Source organism: Arabidopsis thaliana, chromosome 3 (genome assembly GCF_000001735.4).
Source record: "Arabidopsis thaliana chromosome 3, partial sequence".
NCBI lineage: Eukaryota > Viridiplantae > Streptophyta > Magnoliopsida > Brassicales > Brassicaceae > Arabidopsis > Arabidopsis thaliana.
The window spans coordinates 12531827-12554967 of NC_003074.8; the positions used below are offsets into that span (position 1 = coordinate 12531827).

A 23141-nucleotide genomic window follows, 5' to 3' on the forward strand; every position below is an offset into this window, starting at 1 on the left:
GATCATTATGATATGCATCCATGTGCGAAAACTACGGAGTATACGGACCGACATAGCTTTCCTTCTGTTAGGATAGTGAGTTGTTGTTTACTGGTTGTTCATATGTGATAATATTTAGCCACTATGGTTTTGAGGTTGTACATTTGTTATATTCATGGGTATGTGATGCTACATTGGTTGAGTTTTCCTGATGCAGATTTTTGTGAGACACCGGTTCCACTCCCCCGCTATTCAAAAAAAAAAAAAAAAACAAAAAAAAAATGATACTAAAAAAAAAAGAGAGAAAAAGAGGGAAAGGAGATCAAGGAACCGGAAACGTCGAGATTATATTGGTTATATTGTTAAGCATCATAGGAACTCATTGAATAGATTGGGATAGTGTGTTGGTTGGTTTGATCTGAACTTAAGGGAAGCTATGTACCACCTAATTGGTCTGTGTCTCACTGTGCCAAATGAAGTTCAGACCCGCCAGGAAGGGATCGATCGATCCCAGGAGGGGATTCTTTATCTGATTGAATTCTTTGTTTACTCTACTGTTGTTTACTCAATTACCCTATCCTCGGGAATTCTTTATCTGATTGAATTCTTTATTTACTCTACTGTTGTTTACTGCATCTTGTCATCTGTTGCTTAGTTTCTACAATTCTTTACTGTTACTCGACCTGATACTCGACTACCCAGTTGTCTGGCAAGAGACTGTACAGTCGAGTATCCCTGTTATACTTTTTGTCTGTTACTCGACCTGTCACTCGACCTCACTCAGTGCTCTGTAAAGAGCTGTGTTGGTCGAGTGTTTTATTGTTTCTGCTTGAATTTCTGTTTTTTGCATGTTCACTTAGAACTGCTAGAACACACCAAAACCTGTTATTGCTTGGCTTGACTTAGTGACTTCTGATCACATCTTGATTGTTAGCATCACACCCATTTGGATTGACAACCTAAAATACTACAACGATATGATAGTGCTTTAGGTTTAATGGACTAAAAACCTATTATCAATTTGGCGCCGTTGCCAATTGGGTGTTTGTTTGTTACATTTAAGATTTCAGATTTACTTAGATTAAGTTCTATTTCAATTTTTACTTCAGTTACTAACTTTGTGTTTGATTCAGAATGGTTGATGATCAAGATGACCAGAATCTACCCACAAACATTGGTGCTGAAGATGCACCAAGGAATCACCATCAAAGGAAAGGGAGTGTACCTTCAGCTATCCAGAACAACAATTTCGAGATTAGGAGTGGTCTCATCTCGATGATTCAGGGTAACAAATTCCATGGTCTGCCAATGGAGGATCCACTCAACCACCTTGATGAATTTGATAGGCTCTGCAACCTAACAAAAATCAATGGTGTCAGTGAAGACGGATTCAAGCTCCGTTTGTTCCCATTCTCCTTGGGCGACAAAGCACACATCTGGGAGAAGAATCTGCCCCATGACTCAATCACCACCTGGGATGATTGCAAGACTGAGAAATGAGATCTCTGGCTTTTTACAGAAGGCTGGTGAAAGGTTCTGTGAAGCATGGGAGCGTTTCAAGGGTTACACCAACCAATGCCCTCATCATGGCTTCACTAAACCCTCTCTGCTCAACACTCTTTACAGAGGAGTCCTACCACGCATCAGAATGCTTCTGGATACCGCCAGCAATGAAAATTTCCAGAACAAAGATGTTGAAGAAGGCTGGGAATGGGTTGAGAACCTTGCTCAATCAGATGGCAATTACAACGAGGACTGCGATAGGACTGTCAGAGGCACAGCTGACTCTAATGACAAATACAGGAAGGAGATCAAAGCGCTGAATGACAAGCTGGACATGATTCTCATTAGCCAGCAGAAGCATGTGCACTTCCTTGTTGATGGCGAGCAGTATCAAGTCCAAGATGGGGAGGGTAACCAGTTGGAAGAAGTCAGCTACATCAACAACAACCAGAGTGGCTACAAAGGGTATAACAACTTCAAAACCAACAACCCCAACCTCTCCTACCGCAGCACCAACGTTGCTAATCCTCAGGATCAAGTATATCCTCCACAACAACAACAAGGTCAGAACAAACCTTTTGTTCCCTACAATCAAGGTTTTGTTCCCAAGCAGCAATTTCAGGGAAACTACCAGCAACAACCACCACCTGGATTTGCACCTCAGCAAAACCAAGGTCCTGCTGCTCCTGATGTTGAAATGAAACAGATGGTACAACAACTGCTACATGGACAAGCATCTAGCTCCATGGAAATTGCTAAGAAGTTATCCGAATTGCACCACAAGCTGGACTGCAGCTACAATGACCTGAATGCAAAAGTGGAGGCGTTGAATTCTAAAGTCAGATACTTAGAAGGACAATCCGCATCTACCTCTGCTCCCAAAGTTACGGGACTTCCAGGGAAGTCAATTCAGAATCCCAAGGAGTATGCTAATGTTCATGCTATCAACATAAGGAGTGGAAGTGAGTTGTCCACTGTTAGTCACTGAGGACAGTGCATACCAAGATGGGGAGGATTTCAGTCTCAATAAAGATCAAACTGACAAACAACTCGAGCAGCCACTCGACCAGTCACTCGAGCAGTCACTCGACCAGTCACTCGAGCAGCCACTCGACCTGTCACTGGAGCTTCCACTCGACCACTTCACTCGACCGACCTTCCCAGCAACATCACCAACTGCTCCGAAACATGTTGCTGTCAAAAACAAAGAAAAAGTCTTCATTCCTCATCCTTACAAGCCCCCACTTCCATTTCCTGGTCGACATAAGAAAGAGTTAGAAGATAAGTACAGAGCTATGTTTGCCAAGAACATCAAGGAAATCGAATTAAGGATACCTCTTGCTGATGCTCTAACGCGTATCCCGGATTCCCAAAAGTTCCTCAAAGACTTTATCATGGAGAGAATGCAAGAGGTTCAAAAAACAACAGTTCTAAGCCATGCCATCATACAGGAGAACGATGTCCCAGAAAATCTAGGAGACCCTGGTTCATTCACTCTACCATGCTCCCTAGGTTCATTGACTTTCAGTAAATGCCTTTGTAACCTAGGAGCATCAGTAAATCTCATGCCACTCTCAGTAGCTAAGAGGTTGGGTTTCAACAAGTATAAATACTGCAATATCTCCTTGATCTTGGCTGATAGGTCTGTTAGACTACCTCATGGGTTAATAGAAGATTTGCCTATCAAGATTGGAAATGTGGAGGTGCCACAGACTTCGTAGTGCTAAACATGGATGAAGAACCAAAAAATCCCTTGATATTAGGAAGGCCTTTTTTGGCTACAGCTGGAGCAATCATAGATGTTAAGCAAGGAAAGATTGATCTTAATCTAGGGAAGAATTTGGAAATGAAGTTTGATATCAATGATGCTATGAAGAAGCCGACAATAGAAGAACAAACCTTCTTAGTTAAGGAAGTGGAACAGTTAGCTGGTGAACTGCTAGTAGAACTTGAAGAAGCAAATAATTCAAAAACTGTTTTTACCAAGAGTGGTAAAGGTGGGTATCTCCCTAGTGAAACTTTGAGTTCTGAGAAGTCATTAGACTCACACAAGGCAGCAGTTGGCTCAGAGATTTACAAGGGCTTGATGGGGTCTGACACAAAGGTTATGAAAGCTAATGAAGTAAGTTCAACACATGCTCGACCAACTAATTCCACCAACAACTCGAATAAGCCTCCAACTTGTCCGGAAAACTCATGCTCGACCAAACAACTCAAGGCAAGCACTCAGATGTCAGATGATTGGTTAGAACTCAAGGAGAGATCTAAATGGCAAGACAAAGACAAACAAGAGCTAACACATATTGTGAAAGAGCTAAAGGATCAAATCAAGGAGCTCAATGGAAAAGCCAACCAAGTACCACTCAACATCAAGGACGCCCCTGACGATGGAGCCACTATACTTGTCAACAAAGAAAGATGTGAATTCACGTTGGAATGCTCTAGAGGAGAAGACTATCTTGATAAAAAAAAGAAGCTTACTGTGAGGACATGGCCACTGAGTACCCAATTGCAGACCTGTCAAGAAACCCTAATGAGTATGATCACTCTACTAAAGAAGGAGAGGAGACCTCATTTCCTCTTTACAACCCACCCTAAGCCTAATGAGTATGAGAAGTCAAGCTTAGAGACTTAAAACAAGCTCACTTGGGAGCAAATCCCATGTCTATCTTTGTACATATCTTTATTTTTCCTTGTTGTTTTTGATGCAGTTGGTTAGTGTTTTCAGGAGATAAGTATAAAGAGCTGACTAAAGTGGATTCTGGCTTTGAGAGTACAACACTATACTCGACCACAGAGCAATGAAGGATACTCGACCATGTTTTAGTTTATCCACGCCAGGAGATCACTCGACTGCGGTGCTGGCCGCAGTAGAAGAATGGAGGTCCTGTTAACTCATGGCGGTGCTGGCCGCCATAGAGGCACTAAGGTCGAGAACCCACATGTTGGAGCTGAAACAGAACAGGGTGGCTCGTCTATGGCCTGGGAGCAATCACAGGCAGCCATTGACGACCAACTTCGTTCATTCTTCGACTGAGGTAAGCGCCTCACTTCACCATTGTATTATATCATCTCTTGTGATTTGTTCTTCATTTTGTTTCTGTGATTGGATTTGTCCTGAGTACTCTCTTCCATGTTTATTCACACAGTGGACTGTGTGATTTAAGTTTGGGGGTGGGCTCAGGAAGTGTGTGTTGCATTGTGTATATTTTTGAGTCTGCATTCATCTAAGGCATAGAAAAACCAAAAAAATTTGAAAAATTTCAGAAAATGATTTCTTAAAAAAAGAGTGTTCTTGTAGTTGCATTACATTTAGGATCGAGTCTTGAGTGTTTCATTTAGGATTGTTGCATATGCATAGGGGATGATGATGAGATAGCCTTGTAAGCATTTTGGTTCACCGGATAAACTCAGTGCCCTCGTTGCTAGTTGTCTGTTGCATAGTCAATGAATTTGAAATAAAACTGAACCATGCCTAGATTGCTCTACCCGACCACACTCTCATGATCTGATACCATTCCCTATCAATTTGAACCTGAATCTGATCTTTAATTATCATGTCTGCATCAAATTGAACTCATGGATACCCTAAAATACTTGGATTTTCTTATTCATTTTGATCACTCTTGTTAATCCAAGTAGCTGACTTCCCTTATTAGAGCAGTTAACCCAAACCCAAACCTAGACTTTCTTTCAAGCCCTATATCACTTGTGAGTGTTTGTGAGGTCTTATTCCGATTAAGCTTGGTAGAAAGTGTTAGGTTCGTAACGACAGAGATAGTGTCTCATGTAGTTTTAGTTCGCATTTTTCGGACTAGATAGGACTAGGTGGGCGCTTATACTTTGGGTTGGGATGTGTTTAAAAGAAAAAAGGGGTTGATTCGTTGATAAGAAAAGGTAAAAGACTTTAGGTGAAGTAAGCTAAAGAAGCAGAAAAAGTCTAGTAAAGGTTTTGGGATATGGAAAGAAAAGAAAGAGTTCTTGTTAGCTATTGAAGATGGGCAAAAGCCCTTGGTTTTAAAATGTTAAAAACAGGAACCTTAGTTGTTAAAGAAATCCAAATCCGCTAGATGTATCAAAGTGTTGAGAAAGCTTCTCCTACAGTTAAGAGAAAATAAAAGAATGATTAGAAAAAGGGCTTAAAAGATTCATGAATGCAAAGGGTAGAGTTAAGTTCTTATATTGGAATTGGAGATGGGATTGCCATTAGAGCTTCATTTGATGTACTCTGGGTAGATGGAATCTTATCTCTGTATGCATAGCTTGGGACTTACCTTTAGCATTCTACTAAAGCTTAATCATTTTTTGAGAGATCCCCTGTTACTGAAGCTTATTCTGTAAGGGACCGTCTTTGTCTCTCGACCTTTTACCTTAGCCAAATGAGTTCATTGATGATACATTGCTTGATTCACGTTCCAGAACTAATGAATGTAAAGGGATTGGTAGATTGAAAACTTGTGTAGGTCGAGCATATGAGTCGGATTGATTGATGATAAGGCATGGCTAACGTTTTTAAGTAGAATTCGATCTTGCAGCTTAGAACCTTCAACTTGGACATTGATTTCATCTGGTTTATCTGGTGCTTTGGCTCTGAGTCCCCGCTTTCAAACCTCACCTCCAGCTTGTTCTTGATTGTTTGCTTGAGGGCAAGCAAAGACTAAGTTTGGGGGAGTTGATAAGTTGTATTTTGCATGTTTTGAGCATCCATTTTTCATCACTTTAGCATCATATCATCACTGTTATATACCATTTCTCATCATTTGTCATCACTTTGCATGTTTAGGATAGATTTGCATGCATGTTGCATATTTGCGTTGATTTTAGGTGATTTGGAGCTGTTGACGAGCTGTCTGGAAGAAGCGGGCTTGATCATGTCAAACCACTCGACCTCGAGGTCGAGTAGGAGCTTCAAGATCTCAACAGATCACTCGACCCCCTGGTCGAGTAGAGGACATCACTACTTCACCACATCACTCGACCCCGAGGTCGAGTGTCTTCATCCCATCACCTGACCATCACTCGGTCTCATCACTCGAACACGAGGCCGAGTGTCTTCACCTTCATTGCCAGACCACTACTCGACCTCTTCACTCTACTTGGAAGTCGAGTATCACCATCACCACCACTCGACTGCATACTCGGTGACAAGCTTCAGAGCCTTCTTCATTCCGCACTCAACCATACACTCGAGCACAAGGAAGAAAAGAAGACTCCAGATATTCACTCGACCTCCCACTCGACCACATGGGTCGAGTACAGTTCTTAATCCGCCGCAATACTTCGTCGTTTTAAGTATTAGGGTTTTAGAATATTTGGCTATAAGTAGCATGTACTTCACATTTTCGCAAACAAGTTTTTATCTAGTTTTATTCTGCAGACCTTGTGTTCTAGACCTTTTGTAATCCTGATTTCTCTTTATCTATTCAGTATTCAGTATTCAGCTTTTGTTCTTGATTTCGTTTACTGTTGTTCATTCTGTTATAATCCTGCTGTTACACTGTTGTTATCATGTTTTTAACTTGTTTAACGTTTATGCTTTCTGTTATGATGTCTGAGTAGTGAATAGGTTTCTGAGGATGGGTTAGAGTAGTGTAGGATTCTCAGTATGCTAGGTGATTGAGTATTGATTGATAGATCTCTTCTGGATTAGTTGTTCTTAATGCGTATTGCTTTCTGATCAACTGGAATTTGAGCCCAGACATTTCCGTGCCCAAAAGGTGTTCGATGAAATGTCTGAACCACTAATTCCAGAGATTTGTGACCCTGTACCAAGGTATTGGTTGCAGGGAGCGTTTTGGCTTTAACTTGTTGATTCGTAATGCCTGTTAGGTTAGCTCTCGTCAATGGTGATTGAGTGTGGGACTAGGTTAACTTGAGAGTCTCTGTTGCGGTGGCACTTAGATTTGGTTAATAAACTTGTTGTCTAGGGTTAATTTATTGACCATGTCAACCACGTGTAAACTGAGGAAACGAAACTACTCAATTACCCCATCCTCGGGAATTCTTTATCTGATTGAATTATTTGTTTACTCTACTGTTGTTTACTGCATCTTGTCATCTGTTGCTTAGTTTCTACAATTCTTTACTGTTACTCGACCACTTAGTTGTCTGGCAAGAGACTGTGCAGTCGAGTATCCCTGTTATACTTTCTGTCTGTTACTCGACCTGTCACTCGACCTCACCCAGTGCTCTGCAAAGAGCTGTGTTGGTTGAGTGTTTTATTGTTTCTGCTTGAATTTCTGTTTTCTGCATGTTCACTTAGAACTGCTAGAACACACCAAAACCTGTTATTGCTTGGCTTGACTTAGTGTCTTCTGATCACATCTTGATTGTTAGCATCACACCCATTCTGATTGAAAACCTAAAATACTACAACGATATGATAGTGCTTTAGGTTTAATTGACTAAAAACCTATTATCACTCCGAGTGATCAATTGGTCAAGTAGATGCTTCTTCCTCTCTTATCTGTATGCTCAGATGTCTGGTTGAGTGGGGAATGAGGAGGATCCGAAGATGCTTTGATAGATCAACAAGTCTTGTAGAGTTGGTCGCCCTTGGTCGAGTAAATGGGTCGAGTAGAGGATCGAGTAGGAAGGGCGAGTAGATCGATATGCTTCTTCTTCTAAGGCTGCCTTGATCGAGTAAGTGGGTCGAGTGAATTGTTGCCTCCTCTGTGGCTACCTAGATCGAGTGAACTGGTCGAGTAGAATGCTCTGCTGCTTCCGTGCTGGTTGGATATAGTAGAGGGTCGACTAGAATCCTTGTGAGCTCCTTTTGCACCTGAAAACACACCGAAACATGCAATATGTATGCAAGATGATCCTAAATGCCTAACTGTGCAAAGAAGCTAAATGTGATGCAAAATGATATAAAACAATGAGTGATCACTAAGCTAAATGATGATAAATACATGCCTAAAATGAGTAATTTACAGTGTTATCGGCAGACGACGTGGTGTCTCCTTCATTAGAGCGGACAATGCGCTGAAAGCGCAACATTTGATCAATCAGGTTCGGAAGCACTAATCGGAGAGTAGAGGAGGGGTTCGCAACAGCATTCGAACACGCCAGATCTCATCAAAGATGAGTTTGCCAAAGTTGAAAGGTAGAGCTTTGGCCACCATGTAAAGAAGAGTGACCCTCTCCGGTTTTAGAATAAATCGATTCACTTTGGGCATCCAGTTGTGACAACAGATCTTGTTGAGCTGAGTGATCTCAAGAGAAAACAGCCAAGATGTGAGCATCTTCTAAGAGTTGGCTTTGCAGTTTGACAGAGTAACAACAATTTCATCCATGGACTCAGGAACTTGAATCTCAGACATGTTCACTAGATATGATAGATTAGGAAAATGAAACATTTGATTGGTAATAGCCAGGGAGAACTCATACATGTTGCCTCTAACGAACACGGAGTAAGCAAGTTGATCACCTTCTTCACCACCGGGGAGGTTTGCATAGAACTCCATGACAACCTCTTGCACATAAGAGTTGATCTCTGTAACAGTAGGGAGCAGACCAACAGTGGAGAGGAGTTGTAGAGTACTCGCAATGTTGTTTCCATCAAGAGGAAGAAAACGCATGTCGTTGAATCATCGACCCCCGATGACCTTGTAGCGCCCAAGTCCTTCTCCAGTAAGAAAGCAGTTACTGTAAGGAGTCTCTGACGGAAATTTCAGCTCAGGGTACTTACGGTCACGAGCAGAGAGAAGCCGATGGTTCTCTTGATACCGGGATAGAAAGGGAGGCGGAACAATCTCGGTAACATCACCATCTTGCAGATCTGAAGTCTCAAGGAAATTTTCTTCGGTCTGTCCAGCAGCAGATGCAGATCGGTTGGACTTCCTGCTAGACAACCGTTAGAGAGCAGGAGCAGGCGCTTTAGATCTGGTCTTTGAAGTAGCATCAGTATATTGTGTCTTTCGCTGAAACGCTGTAGAGACCTTGGACTTGGTTTTCTTGGACATGCAGATGCCTGGTTCAGTCTTGGGAATGAACATCAGAACAGATGGAGGCGATGCAGGGTCAGAAGGAGTCGCAGCGGAAGGCTGACCAGCACCAGAGACTCCAGTCAACGAGGTCGCTTCTTGATTCATGGTGACTTCGACTTTATAGAGAAAATGACCCTTTGAATTATGAGGTTTGAGCAGCCAAAAAAGCGAATGATACTTCTATGGGAGCTGCTTTGATTAAATAGCACGAACACTTCAAGTGAAACCCTAAAAACAATACGAAAACCAAGCCAGACTGCAAAACACTAAATTAGATCCGTCAAACATTCACAGGGCCTTATACCAGGCCCAAAACCAACAACAAAAGATCCAGACACATAACAAATACCCAACTATGTACAAACGACAATTGCAACATTAATCTAAGGCTGACCATATATAACCACAAATTCACCCAAATCAACACTTGAATATTAACAACCACTGTCATTCAAGAACTGTGATTCAAACTGAATGTGAAATCTCATCAAGTCATCCTTTAAAACAAAAACACAAATTACCAAAAACTATCTATATATATATATATATGGTACAAAAGCGTTTGAGGATACTTCTAAGGAAGTCAAGGAGCCTACCTATGCATTTCATCAAAGCGAGAGGGTCAGATTCCAAAGTACAGAGTTGCATAGCTTACTTTTAGTATGGAGAAATAACAGCTTCCTAGTCCAGTGAGATGAACCATACACACTGATCATAGCAGGTTAGTCTACACTCGTCATACTCTCGATCGAAGTAACCTCATGATGTGTGTGGTCAAAACGGCAAGGGGGATTGGTAGAGCCTATAATGAACAAAGATGTTTTGAGGGGGTACTCATAGATACATATATGCCCCAAAGATAAGAAAGAATACCAATCCCTTTCCTGCCAACACACATTTTCCTGTTTTTTTTGTTATTTCGTTTTTTCTTTTGAACTTTCATTTGTTCAATCTTTTGGGCTTTTCTTTTTTCCTCTCTTTTTTTCTTTCATTTTTTTTTATTACAGACCACACACAATATTTTTGGAAACTTCATTGAGGAAGAGCATGAAGAGCACCTATTTTCCTGAAATGAAGTGCCAGAAAGACAGACACGATAGATATTTACACATACGAAAACACAAAGCTGCTGCAACTCTGTACAAAGGAACCTGTTGCAATAGCTTTAACACCAAGACACATTAGTATTCACTCAGACCAATAAATTTTATCAGATTCAAGAAACTGTTCAAATCCAATGGTTTAATAAATATATCAGCTAATTGTTTTTCAGAGGAAACATGAGAGATCTCAACAATCTTGTTTTCAACAAGCTCATGAATGAAATGGTGTCTAATGTCAATGTGCTTCGTACGAGAGTGTTGAATAGGATTCTCAGATATGTTAATTGAACTCATATTATCACAGTACACAAGCAGGGTGTTAGATGTCATACTTTAGTCAAGAAGCATCTATTTCATCCATAGCAACTGAGTGCAACATCTCCCAAGAGCAATTTACTCAGCTTCTACAGTGGACAGAGATACACAGCTTTGTTTCTTGCTATGCCATGAGACTATGTTGTTTCCCAAAAAGAAACACCCTCCTGTTATACTTCTTCGATCATCCAGATTTCCTGTCCAATCAACATCACAGAATCCAACAAGATTTTGGTTAGTTTGTTTAGAATAAAAGAATCCAACATCAGTTGTACCTTTCACATATTTGAGAATCCATTTCACAGCATTCAGATTTGACTGCTTTGGATTAGCTTGATATGTGGCACACACACCCACACTGAAACACAGATCATGCCTACTTGCTGTCAAGTACAGAAGACTGCCAATCATCCCACGATACAATTTCTCATCAACACTCATACCAGCTTCATCTACAGACAGTTAAGCAGTAGCACTCATGGGAGTTTTTGAGGTCTTTGCAGTCTGTATTCCAAATCTCTGAATTAACCCCTTGGCATATGTAGACTGAGAGATATGAACTCCTTCATCATTCTGTTTGATCTGTAGACCAAGAAAGTATTTCATCTCTCCAACCATACTCATCTCAAACTCTTTGGTCATGGATTCAACAAAGTAAGTGACAAGCTTTTGTTTTGTGCTTCCAAACACAATATCATCCAAATAAATTTCCACAATGAGGATGTCTTTTTCATCTACAAAGATGAACAGAGTTTTGTCCACACTTCCACATTTGAACCCTTTTCTATTAGGAACAAAGTGAGATGCTCATACCAATGCCCTAGGTGCTTGCTTCAATCCATAAAGAGCCTTTTTAAGCTTGTAAACATGATCTGGAAAAGCAGAATCTTCAAATCCTTTAGGTTGAGACACAAACACTTCTTCCTAAATAACTCCATTCAGAAAAGCACTCTTGACATCCATCTGAAACAATTTAATTTTCAGCAAGCTCGAGATTCCAAGAAGTAGGCGGATAGATTCCTGTTTTGGAATTCCTCTAACAACTTCAGCATTCACAATCTTGACTAAGCTCTGAGTATTCATGTGTCCAAGTCGTTGATGCCACAGATCTAGCTTGGATGTGATTGGAGACAAACAGATTTCATAATCTTTCCACATATAGTAGTTGTTGCCTGAACGAACTCCAGATAGAACATTGGTTCCAGGAATATCAAGTGCAACACATACAGTCTTTGTAAACGTAACAGTTAAGTCATCATCACACACTTGACTGATGCTTATCAGATTACCAGTGGGTCCCTCAACAAAATACACATTTGATACGTGCGGTTGATCATCTATCTCGATCTTCCCTTTCACTTTAATGCTTCCTTTTCCACCATCTCCAAAGGTGACCTTCCCATTGGTGATGACAGTAAAATAATTTAGAACAAATTGTTCACTAGTCATGTGACGAGAACACCCGATGTCGAAGTACCATGCGTTGTTGTCTTGAGAAACAGGTGAAGTATAAGCCACCTTAGCTTGTGGAGTGCAATCATCCAACTCAACAAGATTCCAGTTGCAAACCAGATTTGCCACGTCTTGCATTTCTTTGTTGACGTAGTTACAGCAACTAGAGTAATGCTTTTCCTCTTCTTCGTACATCCTTTATAACTTGTGATTGTACCTTTCAGCTTTCATATCACCATACATATCTTTCTTCTTAATCCACACAGTACAGAATCTTGATGGCTCAATGTAGCACTTTGCTAAATTCCACAACGTTCTGACTTTCTCTTTGAATTTGTAACACTGTTCTCTCATATGATATCTCTTACCACAGTGATCACATCAAATCACACCCACCATCCTTGTTCTCACAAGAGATTCTTTTTTTTCCTCAACATTCTGCCTTACTTGTTTTTTTTGTTCTGTATAGCTTTGTCTCACCACGGGTTCGCTTGTTGTACCACCACTAACAAAGTTGATGATTCTTCCTTCTTCCTTGTTGATCTTTCCTGTATAACCTTGATAACCTAAACCCCTCTATTGCCAAGATCTTGTCTAGACTTTCTAACCATTTGTTTAGCATTCTGATCTGTTTGTGTTTGTCATTCAACTCTCTTTCCACAAGTTTAGCTCTATTTCTTTCCATGTGACACTCTTCCTGAAGACGCTCAAGTTTCTTTTGATAGTAGTCCGGTGAAGTTCCAACAACAGTGATCTCACTCAGATTTTGCTTATCCTCTGTGCTCACATTAGCAACTTTTGCTTCAAGAGTTAGCTTTTCCTTTACCAATTCCAGTTTCTCCTTACTTAGTTGCACCCAGTTGTCATACAACACTCTGTATTCATCCTTGGGATTCAGTTCCTCATCGCAGTCAGAATCCGTGTCACTCATAACCTTACTGGAGTCAGAACTCGCCATGAACGCCACAAAATTTAAAAGCTCTTCACCTTCATCATCAGATTCTGAATCACTAAAACTTATAAGTGATTTCTCTTTCAGTTTTCTCTTGTTGGGACATTCAAACTTAGTGTGACCCACACCTTTGCATTCAAAACATTTCATTTCTTTTCTCTTGGTGACTAGACACTCCGGTTTAATGTGACCAAAACCACCACACTCATAGTATTGAATTTCCGTCTTCTTTCATGAGTCATCATTCTCTGATTTGGAGAATCTTCCACGTGATCTCTCTCCATCTTTATTACTCCAAGATGTATTGTCACGATTCTGACCTCTTTCCACACGTTTTAGGGCTTTCCCAAAATTCTTTGCTAAAAGTGCCAATCCATCCTTAATCTCCTGAAACTGCTTAGAGCCTTGATCTGCATTAAATGCAATATTGTTCGAAGGTTTAACTTTGTCTTGATCAGCTTCCATTTCTTCTGACTTGAGCATTCCCACTAGATCAACAAATAATATTTTATCATTGTTCCCTACAACCCTCATAATTGCTTTGTGGGCAGCAAACTTTGATGGCAGACAACATAAAAGCTTCTTAACCAATTTTTGATCTTTATAGGTCGTTCCCATGACCTCAGCCTCATTAGCAAGAGCACTTATCTTTGAACTGAACTTCATATTGTTTCATCTGGTTCCATCTTGAGATACTCAAACTGATTAGCAATGTGATCCAGTCTTGTTCTCTTTACACTCGAAAATCCCTCATGAGATTTTTGTAGAGTATCCCATGCTTGTTTCGCTGACTTGAACCCTTGAATGAGCTTAAACTCATCTTTATCAACACCATTGAAGATAGCGCTCATAGCCCTTGCATTAAACTTTGACAGATTCTTCTCTTCTACAGTCCAAATCGCCTTTGGTTTGGTGATTTTGAACCCATCTTAAGTTAGATCAAACGGAGGTTCCCATCCTTCCTCTACTGCAGTACATGCATCTTTACCTTGACCTCTAATGAGTTGTGTCATACAAACTTTCCAGTATCCATACCGCTTAGTATTCAGCAAGAATACCTTGCTTGTACGAGTACTAGGATATACTAATCTCAGATTGGTTACCCACTCTGATACCAATTGAAGTAATAGAACCCTAAGTACTTTGACTAGAATAAGAACACAACTCCAATAAACACACTTTATTAGAACAACCTTCAAACTAATCAATCACAGATAAGTTTCCACAATGTTACGCAACATCAACAACCTGATTTGCTCTTGTAAGATCCTAAAACTACCCAGCTCACAAACACAGCAACAGACGTGTACTCTCTTTATTCACTCACCAATAAAACCCACGAGACAAGTTCTTCTTAACTTTTCTAATCTTCCACTTTTCACAAGTAAAGTGGCGAACCCTAATAAGAGACCAAAGCTTCTCTTATATCTTGTCTTCAAAAATGGAGGATGCTTCACTTTATCCAACAGGTCCAAGTATAGCTCCTCATCATTATCTAGACACTAGGCCCATGTCCTATGCCTGATGATATACCTTGATTTTCACTGCTTTTATCTATGATTTAGGTATAGTTTTTAGAGTCCTTTTGTTATTTGTAGAGTCTTTTCTACTCTTTTTCAGGTCTTTACATGTTTGGGATGCATTTGGAGATTATGGAGCATTCTGGAGCAAAACAGACAACTTAAGCTGCGGCAGCAATTTGGAGACAGAAATTGACGTAGGTGTCGATCGACAAAACCCCTGGTGTCGAGCGACACCAATACCTGACGGTAATTCAATTACACAACTTATTCGTGTTTTGAAGATTTCTAAATTCGGCCCAGAACTTTCTCTTATTTTCAAAGAAGGCCCAGACGTTTTTAGGACTTATATATTGATTTTTATGGTCATTGTTTCTCATTGTTTAGACCTAACTCTTATTATCTCTTTTATTCTTGGGAGCAAAACCCTGTAGAGACTCTTTTTAGAGAAGATTCTTCTAAACTCTTTTCTCTTCTTAATTCATTATTGATTTCTTATTCAATCATGTTTTGTTCTTCTATGATCATGCTTGAGCAGTTCTCTTGTTAGGTTTAGGAATTCTCATTAGGGATTTGGATGAATTAGTAGATCTAAAACCCTGTTAGGATAATATATTTAGAATTCTTCATCTTATATTGTTCTTAATGCTTGTTCTAGAGTAATTAACTAGAACCTGATTTTAGGTTAATAGGTATGCCCACCATAGGTATCTATTACTGGATCTATCTTAGATGAGCCTAGTACTTAGGTGAACTTATCAAACCTGATTATAATGCTTGCTTAGTTCTAGGGATTTACAAGAGAGTTGGGATCAATACTATTAAGCACAGTGAGTTTCGCGGAACGCCACTGGTTACTTTATATTAGTGATTTGTGTTCTATAATGGTTCGATAATATTTCTAATTTATTGCTAGATCTACTATTCTGATATTTCCCGAGCATTTCCCTAGACCCAACATCTTAATTATCTGAATCTAAAACAAACTTTTAATTGCTGTCTTGTCTTTTACTTTTATAATATTTTATGTTTAGCTTTATTCGAAACAGTTAGTCTATTGTGTGATCCGAGAACTTTGTAGAATTCGATCCCTAAGTGCTATAACAACCTCTTTATTTGAGAGAGTAGTCATTAGGGTAATTTGACTCATATCACCTGACAAATTTGTCTCTTTTGTCTAAAGTGATATGTCTTTTCTTCACTCCAACCAACATGCTACGCTGGCAAAAGCAACTGTTACTTTCCCGCTTCCTCTGTTTTGGTCTGTATTGCTTCAGACATGCCTGTTGAACTTCAGACACTCTGTTTCTTCAATAACAGCTTCTTTCAAACTTCTGATCCTTCATGAATGCATCAAACCTCTGATTCCAAAGTCTAGGAGACTGTTTTAGGCCATATAGGGACTTCCTCAACAATCAAACTTTATTTTCGTTTCCCTCTTGTATGAATCCTTCAGGCTGACTCATTAGGATCCTTTCCTCTAGATTACCATGCAGAAAAGATGTTTTAACGTCCATTTGCTCCAGCTCATAATCCATGTTCACCACAAGTGACAACATTAACCTGATGGAGACATGCTTCACCACTAGAGAAAACACTTCATTATAATCAATACCTTCTTGCTGCGAAAAACCTTTAGCAACAAGCCTGACCTTGTATCTCTGTTTCTCCAATCCTGGTATGCCTGGTTTTAGTTTAAAAATCCACTTGCATCCAATAAGCTTCTGCTTTTCTGGTTTCTCAATTAAATCCCAAGTGTGACTCTTTTGATGAGAATCCATCTCCTCTTTCATTGCACTTTCCCACTGCTTTCTCTTACTACGTTTCATAGCTTCTTCATAAGACTTAGGCTCTTCTATTTCCAAGTCTTCTTCTGTTGCCAATGCATAAGCTACAAAATCTCCGTCTTTAAATCTGGAAGGAGGCCTTATATTACTTCTTCGTTTCCTCTCCCTCGCTAATAAGTAATCATCAAGAGACTGCTCATTTTCAGATCCATCAACTTCCTCATTCGTTTCTGATTCCTCTAAGTTTTCTGAACTTTCTGATGAAGATGAGGAGGTTTCTCCACCTTGAGAAGATGAGTCTTCCAAATCATAGTAGCTAGTTGAAGGACCTCTAAGAAGATCATGGCTGAACGACACTCTTTTTCCAGCTTTCTTCAATTTTCTGTACTCTTTTTCAGCTTACTCCGTCCTTCCATCTGGACTACTTAGTGTGCCCTTGTACAATTCAATTTCATTGAACACCACATTTCTACTTGTAGTGCATTTCCCTTCTTCCGGTAACCAGACTCTATATCCTTTGATACCAAAAGGATATCCCATGAAAACTCCTTTGACTGCTCTCGGACTTGTCTTGTCTTGAGTAACATGGACATAGGCTGAACATTCAAATCTTCTGAGATGACTTAAATCTGGTTTTGTACCTGCCCACACTTCCTCAGGTAACTTGAAACCAAATAGACGAGTTCGGTGTCCTGTTGATTAAGTAGACTACCGTAGAAGTAGCCTCAACCCAAAACTCTTGAGTCACTCCTGTCTCAGCAAGCATACTTCTAAATTTATCCATAATGGTCCTATTCATCCTCTCCGATACACCGATTTGCTACGGTGTATAGGTGCACGTTCTGTGCCTTTGAATTCCAGCTTCCTTACACAAGTTGTCAAACTGTGTATTACATAATTCAAGACCATTATCAATCGTTAAATACTTAATCTTCTTGCCCGTTTAATTCTTAACGGTTTGTTTCCATTCTAAGAACTTGTGATATGCCTCATCCTTAGTCTTCAGAAAATACACCCATACTTTCTTTGAGATATCATCAATGAAGCTCACAAAGTACCTACAACCACCAAGACTTTTTGGAGTGATACACTCCTGGACGTGGATGTATGCTCCAAGGACTCACTTTGTTGGTTTTGAATTGGAAATGATGTACTTGATGATGAATAATGGATTGATTTGAAACAAAGCGGCGGAAAGACGATAAACCGGGCTGATGACAAGATCGAGTGGATGCAGCGGAATGAAAGGGGAAGGAATTGTACTTCCAAGAGTGATGAAAGACTCTTAGACTACTAGCTTGAATCCAACTTAGATATTACACACTAAGAAGAAAACAAGTTGAAAAGATATTACACACTTTTCGGATCAAACAAGTAAAAGAGAAGGTTTTTGATTAAAATGTTTGATGATTGCAAATGAGAGATACAATGAGTTTATATAGGAGAGGAGGGAGAAGGGGGGGAAGAGGTGAGAGAAGAAAGACATGCAAGAGCATGCACAAGTCCACACTCATGCAAGCTCATGCAAAGAGTTTTGGAAATAACAAAAGCAATAAATGCAAAGTTTGAATAGAAAAGAGAGAATGGGCCAAGGCATTATGAGTGGGCCTTGGACCCCGAATTGGGCTGATAAAGGGAGGCTTGAAAGTGTTACTTAGGCCTCATTAAAAACCTTGTCAAGAAAACCCATTGGGACAAAACTTGACAAGGGAAAAAGAGTGCATAAGCAACACTTAACCCTTTACCGAGCCTCTTGAGCCGTGATCACTATGAATGAGGATTGAGCCACGTCTTCTTGATTCTTCTTTAGCTCCTTGAGTAGTCCATTGATAGCTTGGTTGAACTTCTTGGATTTTGATCTTGTTAGAGGACCCGCCGGAACGATTAATGCTTCCTCCGGTACAAGCTGCTCCTCGGCTTCAAGCTGCTCCTTGTCTTCTTGTGGTTCAAGTGGTTTGGTTGCATAAGTCATGTTCTCATCATCCTCTCCCACTTGAAAAGGATTTGACCTCAAATCCAAATTATCTGCAAAAAAAGGTTGAAGATCAGAAACATTGAAACTACCATTCACATTATACTTACCTTGGAGATCGAGTTTGTAGGCGTTGTTGTTGATCCGTTTGAGCACTTTGAATGGTCCATCGATTCTTGGCATTAGCTTGGATGATCGCTCTTCCGGAAAACGTTCCTTCCTAAGATGAACCCACACTTGATCGCCTTCGTTGAAGATGACTTCTTTTCGACCTTTGTTCGCATACTTCTCGTATTTCTTCGTTCGAGCCTCAAGATTTTCCTTAGCCTCCTTGTGAACATGTTGTACTAAATCGGCTTTCTTCTTACCATCAAGACTTGATCTTTCACTCAAAGGTAAAGGCATTAGATCCAAAGGAGATGTGGGTTTGAACCCATAAACAATTTCAAAAGGAGAAAACTTAGTCGCGGAATGCATCGAATGATTATAAGCAAATTCAACATGCGGCAAGCAATCTTCCCAAGTCTTAAGGTTCTTTTTAATGAGCACACGCAATAAAGTAGACAAGGTTCGATTTACAACTTCAGTTTGACCATCGGTTTGCGGATGACAATAGTAGAGAAAAGCAACTTAGTTCCTAACTTTGACCACAAAGTTTTCCAAAATTAACTAAGGAACTTAGTATCACGATCAGAAACTATGGTCTTAGGAATGCCATGCAAACGAACAACTTCTCTAAAGAACAAGCTAGCAACATGAGATGCATCATCGGTTTTATGACATGGAATAAAATGCGCCATTTTAGAAAAGCGATCAACAACCACAAAGATGGAATCCTTACCAGTCCTAGTCCTAGGCAATCCTACCACAAAATCCATAGATATATCATTCCAAGGATGCAAAGGAATAGGTAAAGGGGTATACAAACCGTGGGGTTGAACCTTAGCTTGCTTACAAGTCGCACATCGTTCACATAGTCGCTCGACATCTCTTTTCATGTGCGGCCAATGGAAGTGTTCTTGCATTACCTTGTACGTCTTAGCAACTCCAAAGTGTCCCATTAAGCCACCTCCATGAGCTTCCCTTAAAAACAATTCTCGCAAAGAAGAGTGAGGCACACAAAGTCTATTTTCAAAGAACAAATACCCATCATGTCGATAATATTTTCCAAATGCAAACTTCTCACAAGATTGAAATATTTTGCTAAAATCAGAATCATTAGCATACAAGTCTTTTATTTACTCAAAACCCAACAATCTTGTGCATCCAAAGAAGTAAGCAAAACATACCTCCGAGATAATGCGTCGGCTACAACATTATCTTTACCTTTTTTGTACTTAATCACGTATGGAAAGGTTTCTATGAATTCGACCCACCGAGCATGACGTTTGTTGAGCTTTTGTTGACCCTTTAAGTGCTTGAGAGACTCGTGGTCGGTATGAATGACAAACTCTTTCGGCCATAGATAGTGTTGCCACGTTTGTAGTGCGCGGACCAATGCGTAAAGCTCCTTGTCGTAGGTCGGATAATTGAGAGTCGCTCCTCCTAACTTCTCACTAAAGTAAGCAATGGGCTTGTGATCCTGCATCAAGACAGCTCCAATACCTAACCCGGAGGCGTCACACTCAATCTCAAAAGTTTTCATAAAATTAGGAAGAATTAGAACGGGAGAATTAGTGAGCTTCTCTTTCAAGGCTTGGAAGGCGTTTTCTTGTGCATCTTCCCATTTGAATCCAATGTCCTTCTTGATAACTTCCGTAAGCGGGGCGGCAATGGTGCTGAAATCTTTGACAAATCGTCGGTAAAATCCCGCTAGACCGTGAAAGCTCCTCACTTCGCTCACATTCTTAGGGCTCGGCCATTCTCTAATTGCCTTGACCTTTTCTTCATCAACCTTGATTCCATCTACACTTACAACAAAGCCTAGAAAAACAAGATTATCCGTGCAAAAGGTGCACTTCTTCAAGTTCGCATAAAGTTTTTCTTTTCGAAGCAAGTCCAAAACGAGTTTAAGATGCATGACATGATCTTCCAAGTTTTTGCTATAAACTAAGATGTCATCAAAATAAACAACAACAAATACTCCAATATGCTTTCTAAGGACATGATTCATCAATCTCATGAAAGTGCTAGGTGCATTTGTTAACCCAAACGGCATAACTAACCATTCATATAATCCTTGTTTAGTTTGAAAGCCGTTTTCCATTCATCACCTTCCTTCATCCGGATTTGATGGTAACCACTTTTAAGATCAATTTTTGAAAAGATGCTAGAACCATGCAATTTATCAAGCATATCATCTAATCGAGGGATAGGGTGGCGATACTTAACCGTGATATTGTTGATGGCTCGGCAATCCACGCACATGCGCCAACTTCCATCTTGCTTTGGTACTAGTAAGACCGGAATGGCACACGGACTCATGCTTTCTCGAATATGACCTTTGTCCATAAGCTCATTCACTTGTCTCTCGAGTTCCTGTGTTTCGGTCGGGTTGGTGCGATAAGCTGGTCGGTTTGGTAGAGCGGCTCCCGGAACGAAGTCGATTTGATGCTCGATTCCACGGATGGGTGGTAAACCTATGGGATTGTCTTCCGGAAACACGTCCTTATACTCTTGCAAAATCAACTCGATCTTACTCGGTAGCACCGGTATGGGATTAGTTGAACAAGTAAGTGTTTCTTTGAAAACAAAGAGTAAACTATTTTTACTTACCTTGTTCTTGCCCTTTGTATCGATTGGTTCGGTTGGTTTGATGGCCCGTTGTTTCATACTTAGCTGGTCTAGATAGACTTCGTGCGGAGTCATCGGGATGAGAGTTGTCTTTTGGCCATTGTATTCGAAGGTTTGTCGGTTGGTGAAGCCATCATGAAGAACTTTTCGATCCGATTGCCATGGTCATCCGAGAAGGATGTGACTAGCGTCCATAGGTAGAATATCGCACATGATCTCATCATGATACTTCCCAATTGATAGTGGTACCTTGACTTGTTCTTTGACGGACATCTCACCCGTTTCATTAAGCCATTGGAGCGAATACGGTCTCGGGTGTTTAAGCACTTCTAAACCAAGTTTCTCGACCATGTTCCTACTCGCAACGTTAGTACAACTTCCACCATCAATAATTAAACTACATACCTTATCTTTGACCAAGCAACGTGTATGAAACAAGTTTTCCCTTTGCGCTTGTTCCTCGGCCTTAGTTAGAACACTCAACGATCTTCTCGCAACAAGCAACTCTCCTCTACCGGGGGATTCCACATCTTCTTCCATTGAGTCTTCTTCCGCACGCTCATCTTCAGATTCTACTTCGCCATTGTCTCTAAGGACCATGATCCTTTTGTTGGAACATTCGCTCGCATAATGCCCAAGTCCTTGACACTTAAAGCATCGGATATCTCTAGCCCTGGTGATTACTTCCTTACCCTTTCCTTTTGGATCTAGATCGACCGGTTTTGGCTTGACGAACGGCTTGTAATCCTTTTGATAAGCAAACTTCTCTTCCTTTTGATAACTTGGCTTTCCCGGGCTGTAGTTGGTCTTGGTGTGACTTGATCGGGCGTTCTTTCTCTTGATTTGCTGTTCGAACATGACCGCTGTGTGAAGCATCTCCTCAAGCTCCACATAGTGTTGAGTTTCTAGACGGTCTTGGATTTCTCGGTTAAGACCTCCCATGAATCGGGACATGACCGCTTCTCCATCTTCTTGAAGATCAGCTCTTAACATAAGGGTTTCCATTTCCTTAAAGTATTCTTCAACGGTTTTGCTTCCTTGAACCAAATTTCTCAACCGCTGATGTATTTCACGATGATAGTAACTCGGCACAAATCTCTTTCGCATGACGGTTTTCAGCTGGTTCCATGTTTCGATCGGATAGTCTCGGGTACGTCTTCGGCTAGTGACAAGTTGATCCCACCCACTTAAGGCATAGTCGTAGAACTCAGTAGCCGCAATTTTAACCTTGTTGGACTCAAGACATTCTTGACAAAGAAAGACTAACTCAATTTTCTGCTCCCATTCCAAGTAAGTATCCGGATTGTTGGTTCCATGGAATGCGGGAATTTTGAGTTTTAGGCCTCCCAAGGGATCTCTAGGTGGTGGTCTCTCTCGTCGATGCCTACGTTGGCTACTGTGAGAGGAGGCGTGACTATAGTAATTTCTTGCCTCTTCATCTTCCCTTGGTTCTTCTTGTCTTAGACGTGGATTTGCGTCCGGGTTGACTTGATGTAAGTTTAGAGCACCAAGCTTTTCATCGATTAATGTTGTCATAGCTGATGTGACTGTTTTCAATATCCTCCTTTCCAAACTAGAGGCAGCTGACGCATCATCTTCTTCACTTGTCACCATTGTACCTGAAAAATTAAAAATTTAACAGGTAAAACAGTCCAAAAACAGGCAAATAAAAACGGATCTGAAAAATTATCAAAACGACTCCAAAAATTCCTAACTTAATTGCTAAAAATACTAGACTCGTAAACGGTTCGAGTGCAATTGTTTTCACAATTTTTGAACGAGCCAAATATTTTATAAAATTCACGCAAGATTGAACGGAGATCTGAAAAAAAGAAAA

General features: G+C 40.4%; 6 pseudogenes across 6 annotated transcripts; 2 read left to right on the forward strand and 4 right to left on the reverse strand.

Annotated features, from left to right (window-relative positions):
• Positions 1 to 1113: 1113 nt before the first annotated feature.
• Positions 1114 to 4640, forward strand: AT3G30825 (annotated as a pseudogene; the record flags this gene model as incomplete). Its single annotated transcript has 1 exon — positions 1114 to 4640.
• Positions 4641 to 5861: 1221 nt separating this feature from the next.
• AT3G30827 lies at positions 5862 to 6923 on the forward strand (annotated as a pseudogene; the record flags this gene model as incomplete). Its single annotated transcript has 1 exon — positions 5862 to 6923.
• A 784-nt stretch (positions 6924 to 7707) lies between these two features.
• AT3G30830 lies at positions 7708 to 9693 on the reverse strand (annotated as a pseudogene; the record flags this gene model as incomplete). Its single annotated transcript has 1 exon — positions 7708 to 9693.
• A 955-nt stretch (positions 9694 to 10648) lies between these two features.
• On the reverse strand, positions 10649 to 14416 carry AT3G30831 (annotated as a pseudogene; the record flags this gene model as incomplete). The annotated part of the gene is made up of 1 exon: positions 10649 to 14416.
• A 1680-nt stretch (positions 14417 to 16096) lies between these two features.
• Positions 16097 to 17686, reverse strand: AT3G30832 (annotated as a pseudogene; the record flags this gene model as incomplete). Its single annotated transcript has 1 exon — positions 16097 to 17686.
• Positions 17687 to 18420: 734 nt separating this feature from the next.
• On the reverse strand, positions 18421 to 22918 carry AT3G30833 (annotated as a pseudogene; the record flags this gene model as incomplete). The annotated part of the gene is made up of 1 exon: positions 18421 to 22918.
• Between the last annotated feature and the right edge of the window lie 223 nt (positions 22919 to 23141).